Below are 12,745 nucleotides of genomic sequence, written 5' to 3'. Positions count from 1 at the left end.
AGAGATGGTGCGAGAAAAGGGAAGAAAATTGTCATGGAGGATAGCAGAGTGATGTCGTGTGTGTTGGAGACTGTATAGGAATTTGCAAGTTACAATTCCTTTACACAGCTCATTGAGGGGCTCAGACATGCTGCTCCACTGTACCATCTGTAAATAGAGATTTGGAGGAGATTGATTAAATTCTTCCACTTCCTTATGCAGGAAAGGTACATTCTAGAATTTGGTAATGACTTGGTGAAAGACGTCATTGAAGACATAAGGGGACTTGCAAATTTTCAGCAGTGCTTAGCTCATCTTTGGCTCACAGAGTAAATTCATATCCCTGACTTGGCCAGACCATAAATATATCTGGCTTGCTGCCTATCTCTATGTAATGTAACCGATGCACAAAATATCACATCTAGGTTATTTGTTTACAGGGGCACTGTGTTACAGTCATTACAGCATTTAAACCTTTAAAAAGTCACCAATTCAAACTACAGTAGCATTTAACTTGAAAAGGAATTAAATTATGATTCAATAAACCTGAATTTAAGCTGTGTAAAACAGGATAGTCATTTGCTTTATTTTAAAAAAATACTTGCAAGTACCTGACTATATTGATAAACTGGGCAACTTAAAAATTATCGTCACAGAACCCTTTGAAAAACAGAGAGCACCACTGACTTTTAGTAACACACCAGATTATAAACAATTCATATCTGTTAAAACTATTCCGATTTGTCTACAGGTTTATAGAACCACATTTTAAATTAAATCATAAATAATCAAACTTACTGTGCTGTTCAAACCCCCTGCACCCAAATTTTCTTGCCTCCTCTCTAGAAATTGTAGACTCATGCCGAGCCACAACACCACGAGGCCTGGAAGTCATCTGGTGCCTCACCAAGTTGACCATTCTTCGCATCTGACTAGAAGTTGGCTATTTCACTGTGGAGGGCATCACTGCTAAACCAAATTGTGCCCTTACCCAGCATCCACACATGCGTATTTTCCAACAGCATTCGACGGGAGCGATCAGGAACTATAACCCTGGTTGATTTTCTCCTTGGTAGCCAGGGGCATTGTGGGTAACTGTAGCATCCACCACAAACCTTGACTAAAAATCAATTACCTCAGCACAGATCATGGGTTGAGCCTGATCAGTTTGACTCAGTGGCACACGGTGTGCTCCCCTGATGGTTCTGTGGATAAATGGCTGATCTGATAATTTTTGTAAAATATTGATTTATAACATATATACTGCAGGATTTAATTTATGGCATTTCCACCTGTTTAAATCTAGAGCATTACTTAGGAGTACAGGAGCAATGCAAGTTCAGCACAGCACCAAGATTGAAAAGAGTAGGAGAGGAGACAATCAAACTCAAGTAGTGGTAATTGGGTGACACAAAACTTCACTTTTCAAAACATGTAGATTGTAGGAGGAAGGGAAGACAGAGAGGTAAGGAGTTCCAGTTTTGAGAAATGAGCTAAAATATCAGATGATGTAATGAGTCTTCAGTTCAATGCAGTGGGGATGCAGTACGAATACAGATATATTACTTTAAAACAAATAAAGCTATTTTCAGAATACCTGCATTCTGATAATAATTCAGGCCAAATTAAATAGAATAGTAACCTTGTACTTTGCAGTCAACAATATTGTACTGTAATTGATAAACTGGTGTTAGAAAACAGAGAAGGAAGTTTGATTAGACTGCTTCCAATTAATACAAGCCACATTTGACACATATATGTTAGTGGTAGTAGCAGTGTACATTAACTTTTAACCTAATTACAGACCTTACATTATTAATAGCCTTGGGAGGTGAAAGCACACATCTCAATAATCTTTGACCTTTCTAGGACTGCTGTTACTAACACAGTTGATCACAACAGCGTGCGCAATAAGCTGCTCTGTGTTTATAAATAGAGAGTGATGCATATCTGAAGTTGAGGTACAAGGTTCAAACCTAACTGAGGTATTTACATCTCATCCTAATGAGGGCCACTGTTTTACGGTGACTGAATAGGTCAAACTGCATTATTAATTAGGATTCAAGGATTATTTTACCAGTCTTTAAGGGATCGCATTCTGCAATTCTGTCCATTTTCCATGAAAATCACATCCAGCGGCCTTGATCATAAACAGTGAGAATAAATCTAATGAAGTTTATAAGTGTTGTCAAAAAGTCACGATTAGATTACAACCTGAAGTTGCAACTTCATATCTATATTAAATAATAGATGCAATTTATTTTGCTGTACATTTTTTTTTAAACAAACTTCTTTTTTGCCTACTTTTCTTTCCTCTGCCTCTCCTAAAGATGTTGACTCGTGCAGAGGTACAAATGCACATGCACTAGTTGCCCTCTAGTATCTCACCAACGGCCACCTTCATGGGCAAGCCTATACAGTTAGTGTTGGCAGAATAATATGTCTTGGGAGGGACATAAGTGAACCAAATTATTTTCACTGGACGTCGATGCACGCACACTTTCCAGGATGGGTCAGTGCACAGCAACCAGTAGCAGGAACCTTGGCTTATTTACTGTTCCCAACCCAAGAGCACTGAGGCTAATCTAGCAACTCTATTACCACGCAGGCTGAGGTCTATTAACTCAACACAGGCTGAGAACCATACCTGGAACCTTCTGGTTTGTACTTTATAGTTAGAGTACAATACCCTGTGATTATGCAATCTGGCGAATGGGTTCCCAAAAATTGCTCACAATGATTGGTCAATTTTTTTTTATTCATCATTTCTTTTCTCGGTAACTGAAATGTCTAATATTCAAAATAACGGTTTAAACAAAATAAAAATTCAAAAAAACTACGTCTTTCACAAAAACATGATTACATTTATCCGTTGAGTTGTCTTTTGAGTCTTTTATTGTCTTAACTAAGGTTTTTACTTGAAGGCCTAAGCTGACCTGAAAAGACTGGGTTTTAACTGAATATTATTACTGCACAACAGTTAAGAGCAAGTCTGTGCATTCTGAGCATGTGCAGTTTGCAAAATATTCCAGAAGGCAATCTGGAGCTGAAAAGTAAAAGGTTATGACCACTCATTCTTTGAGATTTTAAGTTTCTTTGTTTTTTTCCAAAAGACTTTGAAAGAAACTGGAGATTAGATTCTCAAAGTTTTTAGTTCAGTCAAGTGATGAATTTCTATAATTATATTACAATTGTACTTTTCTATTATGAACTCCTTGCAGAAAAACAAAAAGCAGCACATGTGAAAACAAACAGCTGTTATCATGTGAGAAATAGCGAAAGGAAATACAGCTATTTTGTTTTTCTGTTCTTAGTTGACAGTTAGAAAAGAAAACAGAGATTGGTTATAGAGAATGGATTTTTTAAAGTCAATCATCACTTTTGGTTATACATATTCAGTTTAAAAATCTCTTCTGAACCATTTTTGAGTCAACGTTTTTTTAAATTTAAAAACTTGGAAATTGCATAATGATGAACTTTCATTGTTTTATGAGATAATAATCGTTTGCTTATGGGCACAGAGGTTAACTGTAGCACCCCACCACAATCCTGGCGGAAATTGCAGCTCATCGAAGACTGGGCATCAGACAAGCAGTCAGATAACCCCGAGATGGTAGAGGGGCCAAGAGAGGTGGCGGAGAGATAGAGGTGGGTGTCTTCAGCATATATGTGGAAGTTGACCCCATGTCGTCAGATGATGTCGCCAAGTGGGGCAGCATGTGGATAAGGAAGAGGAAGAGGAAGGGGACCAAGGATTGATCCTTGCGGGGGGGTCTCCAAAAGCTAACGGTGCAGGGAGAGCCAGAGAAGCTTTGCTGAAGATGCTCTGGCTATGTTTGGATAGGTAAGAGTATTTCTGTTTGAAAGCAAATGTAATTTTGAATGTATAATAAGTCATTCCTGTAAGCAGTCTGAGCATCGTACTTTTATGGGAGTTGACTCACACTTCTCTATAGTTACTTATTAGATAGCATAACTCAGGGATGCAACAATAGCATCGCCTTGCAATCTGAATCAGAAAACTCTGGTCTCTGGCATATATTTTTTTAATCTCTCCAAAGACGACAGAGTTAACACTAGATGAGTCGAAATTTTTTTCAAATTGAGATTATTCCCTAGTAAGGCAAAATGTACAGAGCAACAGGCAAGATCAAATGCTACAACTTATATTTGCATATTGATAGAAAATAAAGAATCTGTGACACTACCCTGACTTCAGTGTGTCAATCTTTCTTAAATTAAAAAGAATAATCCATCTGCATCCTGTCCTACAACGCAGGACATAACTACTCTCCCCGCAGTCCTCTGTCTTTCCCAGCCTTTTTCTACCTGCCTGACTATAACCAAAAGTCTGAGTGCCTTTCTCGGTGACTATGTTCTCTTAAAAGCTTCTCACTCTGTCAAAAATCCTATCCCCCTCACAGACCGATAGAAATCAAAGGATTTTCCAACACAAATAGTGAGAAAAACTAACAAATCGCTTATTGTTTGATCTCTGGGAGAAGCAATTTCTGATTAGCATATTAACCACTTTTCATCGAAGTGCCTTTTCTTTTAAAAAAAATAAACTCTTGATAACACACATTGCTTTCAAAACTCCAGCATTAAAAGTAACTCTTTTTCCAATTCTTCTGTGGAAAACGGGTCAAAAAAATCCCAAAATGTCCTTTAAAGATGCTAGGTAACATGCTGGATGCTAATAAAATGATGATACAGCTCTCTTTGGTTTCAATGCCTAGTGAAACCAATAGGAGGAAAAATTCATAAAAACAGAAGCAGACTCTCACCAGGATACTACTACTGCTGCTACTGCTACTACAACCTTCCCATCCGTCAAATCAGCAGCGACAATGGGGCCGAATGAAATCACTCCACTGTTGTCTGTTCTGAACTAGCCTGGCCGCTTCAGTCATCTGTATCTCTTTCTGTGACAAGTCACTTTTGACATTGTTCATCCACGCTCCCTTGGTCTTTCTCAGCTTCTTAATCCATGTACCTCTGTATGCAGGAGCATGAAAGGATTCTAGCTGATTCCATTCTTGAAATGTTCCCAAATCATTGCAGTCCTCTTTCTTGGATTTATGATACCTCAATGGAAGTCAAGACATTTTATTTATACAATCCGTCCTATTAAGCAATTGATGTAGAATGTGTGAGGAAGGATATGGTAGTGGAGTAAATATTCCCATTAAGCAGGTTATCTACTAGTTCTATCCATCTCTATATGTACAATCTAATCATCGCCCACCCTCAAACCCCGCTTGTCCTGGAGAAGTCCTCTTAATTTTGACGGGAGATTGAGTAGTTATGCATAATAATAACGTATTTGAGTTTGATCCATGTATTGTGCTGAATTATCTTTATCTAAGCTACAGCTACAATCTGGATGGTACAACTGACATCAGGGTAACTGGGCTAGAGAAGGGAAGAAAACAAATTCAGCCAGCCTTTGTTTCTCGTTGCTACCCAGTGACCAATGTTGGAAAGCACATGTGTGTGAACATTGGGAGTTATTTCACGGTAGTTCTCAAATCTCCAGGTTCACATGAAAAGTTCAGGTTGGTCTGAACTCCTCTATTAGATGACTGTCTTTGATTTAATTCTCAGTTATCCATTAGTCTCAATATAAACCATCTATGCCAAGGTATCGATCATTCCTTATTTAATCTATTGTTGATCATTAGGATTTATTGCTGACAGTGTATAGATATCACTTTTTTCCTAGCACTAACAAAATTCAACAAAGAGCCACTACTCATAATTACAGATACTGGGCATTTATATTTCTATTCAATATCGCTACCTTGTAATGGCTTAGTTCTGTTACTGAAAAATGTTTCCCTCCACTCTTCCCCACAATGCCATCTATTGATAGTTGGGCCGTGTGTGTCACAGTAATTCTGATCTTTAAGTAAACCAGCAAAAGGGAGCTTGCAGCACAATTGTGAAGCAGTCTTGTTGGCCTCCTGGCCAACTAGTCAGTGGCAAATGTAGGAACAGACACAACTTAGAAATGGGCACATACACAGTTAAATAGGAACAGGAGTAGGCCATTCAGCCCCTTGAGCATTTTCCGCCATTCTGTTAGATCATGGTTGGTCTGTACCCCAACTCCATTTACTCCATATTCCTTGATACCCTTACTAACAAAAATCTTATTGATCTCAGTCTTGAAAATTACAATTGACCCAACATCCTCAGACTTTTGGGGAAGAGATTTCCAGATTTCCACAACCCTATGTATGAAAAAATGCTTCCTGATTTCACTCCTAAATGGCCTAGCTCTAATTTTATGGATTCTTCACTAGAGGAAATAGTTTCTCTGTATCTACATTGAGTCTACAGCACAGAAACAGGCCATTCGGCCCAACTGGTCTATGCCGGCATTTATGCTCCACACAAGCCTCCCCCCTCCATGCTTCATCTAACCCTATCAGCATACCCTTCTATTCCTTTCTTCCTCATGTGCTATCTAGCTTCCCCTGAAATGCATTGACGCTATTTGCCTCAACTACTCCTTGTGGTGGCGAGCTCCACATTCTTACCACTCTTTGGGTAAAGAAGTTTCTCCCGAATTCCCTATTGGATTTATTAGAGACCATCTTAAACTTATGACCTCTAGTTTTGGACTCTCCCACATGTGGAAACATTTTCTCTAAGTCTACCCTATCAAACCTTTTCATAATTTTAAAGACCTCTATCACGTCATCCCTTAGCCTTCTCTATTCTAGAGAAAAGAGCCTCAGCCTGTTCAGCCTTTCCAGATATGTATATCCTCTCAGTTCTGGTATCATCCTTGTGAATTTTTTTTGCACCTTCTCCAGTGCCTCTATATCCTTTTTATGATGTGGAGACCAGAACTGTGCACAGTACTCCAAGTGTGGTCTAACCAAGGTTCTATGCAAGTTTAACATATCTTCTCTGCTTTTCAATTCTATACCCTTTATCATTTTAAACACTTCAATTAGATCACTCTCAAACTGTCTGAGCTCCAGGGAATGCAAACCAAGTTTATACAACCTGTCCACGTAAATTAACCTTTTCAGTTCCGGTATCATTCTGGTGAATCTGTGCTGTAACCTTCCAAGGCCAATATATCTTTCCTAAGGTGCAGTGCCTATGAATGCATTAAAGTAAACATTTCAATAAGTTTACTTTTTCTTTGTCCTCAAAATTCACTGAGCATTGATGACTGTAGCCAGAATGTTACCATCGTTGGCTACTTCCATCATCAAGTTATTATTTTGACACGTTGTGAGAGATCCCATGATTTTTACAATTTACCATGAGAATTATGAGTTTCTCCAGTAACACACTACTTCTGGGTGAAACTAGAAGAAAGCAAGCATTGCCAGCATATGAGGCAAGTGTTTTAAGCAGGGGGACAGGCTTACTCAGCATCAAAGCTATCCTGAATATTGATCCTGTCAAGCCAAAGTCCTTCTCCACTTTATTTTTTTAGTCTACAACTTTGTCAATGAAAGTGCAGTATTAGTGCAAATGCTTCAGCTACTCATATGCTCACAAAATCAGTTGAGAACTTGGGCAGTTTTGGAGAATGCAAGCGCCATTCGCACCCTTATCGTCAAGTTAGATTGTGAGCGACAAGCTGGAAGCACAATTGTCCCAATTTTAACTGGAACTTCCTGGTGATTTTCAGTAAAATTTCCCATGCCATCAACAATAGTTATGAGTGCATTTGTTGTACTCCAAGACAGAGTAAACAGATTACACAACCTAATTAAATTAAGTGACAACTGATCACAAAGCTGTACTGAATTGAGGGGTTTTGATGATGCTGTGAAGCTCAAGATTAGGTTACAGCTTTTAACTCATCATTCCTTGGTGCAGTATTTTATATGATATGTACACCATACATGAAATGCTATAGTTAAAATTAGCACAGTATATGTGACTTTTTTTTGCCATTTGTCCAAGTTTTCCAGTGTCTACAAAGTGTCCAAGCCCCTTCCCAGGACTTGAGCATATAATTTAGGTAACCACTTCTGCGCAGTTCAAAGGGATTGCTGTATTGTTAAAGGTACGACTTTTGGAAAAGATGTTAAGTCAAGGTCCCAGCTGTCTGTTCAGGTTCAACCTTTTGACTCAGATGTTATTTATGTGAGGGGCATCAAAGAGGAGTCCAATGATGTCGTCACCCAATGTCTATATACACACACACACACACACACACACACACACACACACCACCGCCCCCCCACCCCCACCACCACAAACAGAAATCACTGGATACAATGAGGAGCAGAAATCCTGATTGATTTTTTCCCCCTCCCTCATCCAAGGACACGGCCACCAACTGTAGTTAGTGTCCAACTACTGTCACAGCTGAGATCAGCCAACTCAGAACAGTCCAGTAATCAAACCTGGAAACTTCTGTATGGCTTAGTACTACAACACACCATCAGAAGAAGTACAGAACTTGTTCTTTTATTACTGATTTCTTCTTACATTTCCCCCCACATACTGAGAACTCATTCTGATTCTAAGTCTAATTTCTATAGCCCCAAATATTGTATACTTAACCTACTATAATAATATATTTTCTGGCACCTTTAACATGCAGATATTAAAAAATATTTCTACTCATCTGAAACAGAGACTTGTATCTCATTTCAGTAGGGGTTTGGATTGCAATAATCATTAGTACTTCATTAGCCCTGACCTATATTGGATTCCAAGTACAGTATTATTTTTGTTACATAGGAGTGAAACGTACAGGAAATAAAGTACATGATACTAGACCACACGCCTATACATGCTATATTCTTACTAAATGCTTCAATTCATAATCAGTTCTAGTATATTGCACTGTATCAGCATCAGAGAAAATTAACTGAGGTAAGCACTACAGCAGCCCAGGGAAACTTCTACCTAAATTTTGTGATTACATTTTAAGTGCTCCCTGTCACAGATATCATAAACTGATTAAATCATTTCATGCCTGACCCCTACTGACTATGCTAAGTGGAGATGGAGCTATTAATAACTACCCATTTCTGACAGCTGCCCAGGGGCAATGCAGCCTTTTGCGGCAACAGCCTCTCTCTCTCTCTCTCACTTTCCCAATGCCGAATATTGATTCGTATTATGAATGTTGTCAAACATGGTACACAGTTCAGCAGATCCAGAGTGGCAGGTCGTCAGCAGCAGCATTAGCAGATGTCAGGTCAGGAATCAAAGGGCTTGCTGGACTCTTTGGGGATGAGATTCATTGATTCTATAAAACCATGAAACAGATCAAGCACTTGAAATGATGGAAGCGGTCATGGCAGAATGAGGATGAATCTTCCTACATGATCATCCCAGGAGAAAAGCTTCATATGTAAGTGTTGGTCTATATCTTTTAATTTATTATTTTTACTGGTATTCCCAATCTTCTTCCTCTCCCCCTACCCCACACCGACACAATGTTTTCTCACTTTCAAAGGCCTCTGCTGGCATATGCAGCATCCTTCACTGAGGCAGAATGCCACTGGCTACAAATTTCCCCTCAATGACCAAGTCAATGTCAGTACCATCACCCACATCAAGATGGGTGTTTAAGATGGACATAAAAAGTATCAGCAGTTATTTATTCCCTCCCCAAGATGGAATATGTTGTATTGCAAAGCAGAGCACCCAATGGTCTGTTTGAGAACTGACAAAACTCACTTAACTAAGTGAAATGCTGGTCATTTCAATTAAGTTTTCTTTTTAAAAAGAGTATGAAAGAAACCAAAGCAACTGCAGACCCAGAGTAAATGTATCTTTGAGGATTGTATCCAAGACCATAACCAGGAAACTCGGGTGAAGTATTCTTCAGGATAATTCTAGGAGCGCCATTACCTGAGGTTATTTGCAGTAACTATACTTCTGCAAGATGAGAATCAATAAGAAAAGTCTCAACAATTTCTTCTTCACACATAATGAAACACCCCTCCCCCAGATGTACAGCAGTCTCCTCTTCGTTCATGCTGTTGGCACACAAAGTAAAATTTGTAGCGAGCTTGGTACAAGCATGATGCAGAGTTTTTCATTCCTATCTTACCGCACCTCCCCTTCACTGATTAATGTTCTATCACATAACCTATAAGATTGGGTCTCACACACGAATGTGCAAATTCCATTGAAAATATCACTCATTACTGATGCTTTCTGTATGCCCCAACCTCAGAAGCAATTAAGAGTCTTCAGTTACTACTGACACTAATAATATTAGAACGCACACAGGCAGCATTTGTACTGTAAACTTTCCAAAATCACTCTCACCAGTCTTCTTGCATGAACTCTTCAGATGATTTTATGTTGCTGTTGAGGAGCTGGGAAAGCAGTTTTCAGGTGTAGTCACACGGCCACCTGGTTCTCCCATTTTAACTTGCATTAGCAAGCTGATGGTGATTGTGGGTCCCATTAGAGAGCCAATGGGGCAATGGTTGCTCATTTTACACTTGTCCAATGCCTTGCACTGTCAAAAGGGTGGTGGGAGCAGATTCAATAGCAACTTTCAAAAGGGAATTGGATAAATACTTGAAGGTGAACAATTGCAGGGCTATGGGGGAAAGAGCAGGGGTGTGGGACTAATTGGATAGCTCTTTCAAAGAGCCAGCACAGGCACGATGGGCTGAATGTCCTCTTTCTGTGCTGTATTATTCTACTGTTGTGCTCCACCAACGGGTGGGTTTTGGACACTACTGACTGTGCAGAATTCTCATTTATATTGTTGGGTGCAATCAGCAGTGACAACACCACACACCTTCCACCGATGGCATCCATCAATATAAAAGCCTTGGCTCCTTGTAGTGTAGCACCTGCCCTGCTTATGTTGGGGGTGCCAATCCCACAGCATTAGCCACAACAGAGAAATAATTGTCCATGCACAAGCTTATACATGGGCAATTGTTGGCCACCGTACCTTTCCCAATGTCTGTGAAAAGTCTATAATGGCCTCCAATCAGAAAAACACATTGCAGGCCTGGACAGGTGGGTGTCAGCTGTTCGCAGTCAGAAGAAAATGGCAGCCAGCCACACTAAAAGCAGTATTTTGCCTCTGAAGGCAACTGGGAAAATCACCTGCTAAAGTAGTTCTCAGCACCTCTGAAGACAACAGCACAGCTTTATTTATTTTATAGTGTTGCTGCAGTCTGTTGCTAGAAGTTCTGTAAAGAAATTAAACATTTCCACTATCATTTTACCTGGAATAATGCAAGCACACAAATTATTGGCAACTTGAAATATCCCAAATTTGACAAAATCAATTTAATGTTAATTGCCTTAATAAGGTCAGGTTAATTACATAGCATTCAAAACACGATGAGTAAATACCTTAGTGAGATTATTTAAATTTTGAACAGCCTCACTGTTAATTATATCTATATGATTTATATCAATTCGTGTTAATTGTATTCAGGTGGTGCGTATCAATTGCGGACTCTCTTGTATCCATTTATGAGAGCTTATCTAGGGTGTAGAGGTTGTGATGTAGATCTCTGTGAATAAAGGCTTGGAAGCAACTGAAGACCAGGCTCTAGTGTTCTATCCTTCACCACCAGGCTATCCAATTTATAACACTCACTCTTATTACCTCTTCCGAAAAGAAAAATTAAAAGGTTACAAGCATTAACCAATCAACGCTTGTTCTATTCTATCCATCTCAGTCAATTTTTGAATATTTCTGCATAGCCAGCACTGATGATATCAGTAGTACTAGCTCGGGGAAGTTATTGATGGTGCTATGGAATTGAATTAACATTGATAGAGATGCAGTCATAAGCCCAAAGTGACTCAGTGCCAGCTGTGTGTGCTAATTCAGCTCAGTCACACCATCAGTTTCAGTAACCGCTCCAAGCAAGAATTCCCCAATAATGTCATCAGCACTCACTGTTAAATAAGCTCTCCAGTAGCCCAGTGAGTAAATGCACCACCTCAAGTTTGCGTTCAACAGTAACATCCCTGCTTCTCAGCCACAGCAGTGGGAGGCGTACTACAATTGGCCTCAATGTCCCTGGGTTAAGGAGGGGGAGAAAGTCAGCCAAAGTTCCCACTCCTAATTTCTTTCCAGTGATTCCAGTTGGAATGCTGGACAGTTAAACAACGTACTGAAAGTCTCTATTGTTCACACATGAAGACAAGATACCACCACTATGGAATCATAACCCAATACAAATCAAAGAAAGAACATAACAACAGAACAAAAGCATATTACAACTAGTTATAATAACTCTTCATAAGAGTTTTCCCTAAATCAATATTTTTTTCAAAAAAAACTGCGAAGGATTTTTATGATCAGTGCTCAATTAAACTAAAAATCAATTTTTAAATATTTCTGTTTATGCAGTAAATGCTGACATCGTCATCAGGAAATTGGCTTCCAGGGGTTAGTGACAATGTGAAGGAGCTGAATTAACATACACAATTGAAATGACACAACTGCTGATGTTAACTCCATTTTCTTATAATGTCAGCTCAGTAACTCATCCAACCCAATCCCCTGAGGATACTTAAGAAAAAAAAGAGAAATATTCAGGAAAAGAAACAAAAAGGGTTATTAGAGTGCATCGTACAGTGGTGTAGCTATGTTGTCTAACCAGTTGGATTAAAGATCCATCTCTTCTGAGGTACGAGTTGAAATCCAACACTTCCAATTGGTGTGGTGGTTCGTCAAAATGTAAACATGACTCGCTGGAGAAATATTAAAGAACTGCATTTCTAGTTTCTCCAATGCTCACTTGACATTCAGTTGATGGACGTACCATGACTGAACCACTGC

At 39.2% G+C, this 12,745-nt stretch overlaps 1 protein-coding gene and 1 long non-coding RNA gene across 5 annotated transcripts in view; one reads left to right on the top strand and one right to left on the bottom strand.

Moving 5' to 3' along the window:
* Window positions 1-12,745, bottom strand: part of camkmt (calmodulin-lysine N-methyltransferase) — a 261,921-nt gene that overhangs the window by 158,614 nt on the left and 90,562 nt on the right. The gene's annotated exons all lie outside the window — the stretch shown is intronic.
* The window catches only part of LOC137324470 (uncharacterized), a 52,503-nt gene continuing 48,834 nt past the window's right edge, over window positions 9,077-12,745 (top strand). Inside the window, exon 1 of the long non-coding RNA XR_010963622.1 lies at window positions 9,077-9,322. This is a non-coding gene — a long non-coding RNA (uncharacterized lncRNA). The remainder of the gene's footprint in view (window positions 9,323-12,745) is intronic.

This window comes from Heptranchias perlo, chromosome 8, assembly GCF_035084215.1.
Source record: "Heptranchias perlo isolate sHepPer1 chromosome 8, sHepPer1.hap1, whole genome shotgun sequence".
NCBI classification, from domain to species: Eukaryota; Metazoa; Chordata; class Chondrichthyes; order Hexanchiformes; family Hexanchidae; genus Heptranchias; species Heptranchias perlo.
Note: the sequence above shows the minus strand (reverse complement) of the source record. Positions and strands in the feature narration are given on the sequence as shown.